The 3,358-nt window shown below is 42.2% G+C and overlaps 1 long non-coding RNA gene across 1 annotated transcript; it reads right to left on the bottom strand.

Moving 5' to 3' along the window:
• Positions 1-493: 493 nt before the first annotated feature.
• On the bottom strand, positions 494-2,214 carry LOC311059747. The gene is made up of 3 exons (XR_014602200.1): positions 1,894-2,214; positions 770-1,024; positions 494-672 (listed from the first exon to the last, which is right to left on the bottom strand). It is a non-coding gene; the product is annotated as an uncharacterized lncRNA (long non-coding RNA).
• Between the last annotated feature and the right edge of the window lie 1,144 nt (positions 2,215-3,358).

Here is a 3,358-nt window from a genome sequence, read left to right as displayed (position 1 = left end):
TTGAAAATGTCTTCTCTGGGCCACTCACACAACTACCCTGTGTGTCTACAAACAGTTGAACACGCCATCATAAGGGATTTAGCGAGGTCTGTGGCGAGGTGGAAAAGTAAGTGAGCCGTCCGTTCACATGGCGATACATGGTGTTTTTGCACTGGGCTGCAGGAGAGAGACTCCGACCCGATCGGAATGTTTGTTGTCTGAGCAGCGTGCACGTATCGCCGGTGTGTTTAGAAACGATTGGACTTGCGATCACAGTGGATAAAAACAGCCAGAAATAAGTCTGGCAGTGAATGAGTTAAGGTGTGAGAAAAACATAAAAACAAAAGTCAGAGCGTTGTACATAGGATTAAGGTGTCAGTGTGTGTCGACCGCATAATCCACATAAAGTAAACTGACACTGGCATAATCCGCAGGCAGGTCCATGAGTCCAAGTCACTGTCCCTGGTATAATCCACAGGTTCAAGACGAAGAGCAAAAGTCTAAGACCAGCCTGACAACAGGCGGTGATAATGCCTTGTTCAGCAGTCTTTATGTTGCTGTGTTTAGTACACAACTTTTTATGTTTACGGTTTACTGTTTATGTGTGTTTCTGTGTTAAAATCAATGAGACATCTCAGTGAACTAGTTGTTGTCTCTTCACCTGTGAGGTGCATGATAATCAGCTGGGATGTTCTGAAATTTGAAAAGAAACACAAAGAAAAAGAATGTCAGAGAGAACTCCAACAGAATGTACTAAAAGAGGGATTTGAAGATCGATGTTGGCTCTTACCCAGATCTTCGACAAGCCACGGGTCATGCTCCTGCAGAGCATTGTAGAATTCTGACATTGCTCTGTTTCCTTTTGGACAGGTAACATCAAGCAGCATTCTCATTTGCTTCTGCCTGGGTTTTGTTTCCCTGATTGTGTCAAACATCTCAGATGAGAGAATGCCTTTGTCACGCAGGTCATCTGCTATAGGCATTACAGCTGTGACGCGCTGAATTAGGGCCCTCATGTTGTGCTTCACAAAGTTAGCTTTCATGCCTGAAAAAAAAGAAACAAGAACTTACGTTACTTACACAATTCTGCACTGAAGTTCAAGTTTAATGGCAGTGATGACTGAGAAAAAATCACACCTGTGTGAAGGTAGCGGCGCCTTTGATATATTTTGTCATAGATATATGTTTCTACTAGAGAAACAATATTACATCTCTGTAAATTTATTTCAAGGCTTCCAGTGGCACTAAATAGTGCCATTGGAAGCGAATCACCAAATGCATTCCAAGGTAAGTGGCAAAAACTGATCTGTCATAGCTGATAGAGTGGGTACCTAAAAAATAAACTTTGTGTGTGCGTGTGTATACATGTGGTACCAGAAAGATATGTATGTGTTATGAAATAATCTATACAATTTATAAGCCGTACCCAGAGTGTTTATGTTCCGGACTTTTACAGTTTATATAAACCATCTAATTTTGTATTCATGATATAATATTGATGTCATGAATAGTTCCCTTGCCTGACCAATCAGAACGTTGACGGACCTGACCAATCAGAACCTCGACGGGCCTGACCAATCAGAACGTTGACGGACCTGACCAATCAGAACCTCGACGGGCCTGACCAATCAGAACGTTGACGGACCTGACCAATCAGAACCTTGGCGGGCCTGACCAATCAGAACGTTGACGGACCTGACCAATCAGAACCTTGGCGAGCCTGACCAATCAGAACGTTGACGCAAAAGCCAGGTATAGAGGGCTAATATCCGCTCTATACCTAAAGGTATAGAGCGGCTAGCGCCGCTAAAAAAAGGATGTCAAACATGAGCTCATTGTCATTTTCATTATACTGAAGATCTTGTTTTGATTTCAGGGTCAAATATACAGGTCAGAGAGAAGTAAAGGTCTTACCTGTTGTCTGGGTAATCTGAGGTTGTTCCACACCCGAGGCATCTAAGAGGAAAACATATTGTGATATTTGTCCATTTGATGATAGTAGTAATAGTAATATGATCTCATGTGAAAAAATACCTGTGAAAACATAGGTAGAGACACCAACATCATGAGGCTCAGATGAAGCACTTTGGAGTAACACTGGTTTCAATCAAATTTACCATAAAAACAGACCGTAATCTGCTAAATAATCAAAAAAAAAATGTAATTTCAAAGTATTGCTGCATTGCAATTTGGATTTCATCAAAACAAACTAGTTTCACGTTCAAAAGTGATGAGGTGTCAAAGATCGGAATGCAAAACCTAATTGAACCATCTTTAATTCTCATTTTACGACCTGATCCCATGGGAAAAGTGCTTGGATCCGGCAACATTTTAAATCAGCATACTTCAAAGATTCCATATGCAAATTTGTACACTTTCTGCCAGAAGTGAACAACTGAGCCTTTTTTGTTACATATTTCCCTGTACTCAAAGCATTTTAAAGACAGGCTTAGGGTCTATGGTAGACACGACACTGGGAATGAGAGGACTATAAAGCCTGTGCTAGACGAGACACTTAGGAAAGATTCACTAAAATCAGTGACCAAGGACTCAGCACCACCCTGTGTAACTGAATCCTGGACTTCCGACAGACAGACCCAGTTAGTGCAGAACGGCACCAGCAGCACATCCTGCATACCTACCCTTAGAACGATACCACTGCTCTGCCCTCCAGGCAGTTATTTTGATGCTTTGAGTTGCTTAGCACCACTTAGGTTTTAATGTGGTATTGCAGTAGGACTGGGGGATGGTTGATTTAGAATGTCACACCTGGCATGAGTGTATTTAATTTAAAGAAAACTGTCTGTTGTAGAGGTCTTCGGGTAAAGTATGTAACCCGAAATACCCGGGTTTCGACCCGGCTCGGTCATGGGTCCATTCACAAGAAGTGACTCCGGGTCTGGGTCGGAACCGTTACAGTTTGTCTCGGGGCTTCGACTGTGAAATGGACGGTTCCACTAATACCCGAGTGGACCCGGGGAGGGGAAGGGAGGGGGGGTCACTCAGAAGACAGTTGACTGGCAGTCAATGACTGGCTGTTATTTATATTATCATATCACTACATAATGTTATATCATTGACCTAAATGGCGATATATTAACAAGGATAGGATGATTAAAAAATCTTTATGTCTGTATTAGCCTTGATGATCGTCTTGACCCAAAGCTCTGTCGGTATCAGAAATGACTTTGGACAGGTGGAAACTTTAGTCAAACTTGCAGAGTGACGAATTACTTTACCCGAGTTCCATCTTCTGATAGTTGTACTTGGATGTTGACATGAAATAATAATCCTGTTTAGTGTTTCACTACTGCGAGCGTGAAAGACTACAGCGCGTATTGATGCCGCTGATCAACACACACGTTGAAAGGCTAGGATA

This window comes from Gymnoscopelus microlampas, assembly GCF_963454915.1.
Source record: "Gymnoscopelus microlampas genome assembly, chromosome: 14".
NCBI classification, from domain to species: Eukaryota; Metazoa; Chordata; class Actinopteri; order Myctophiformes; family Myctophidae; genus Gymnoscopelus; species Gymnoscopelus microlampas.
Note: the sequence above shows the minus strand (reverse complement) of the source record. Positions and strands in the feature narration are given on the sequence as shown.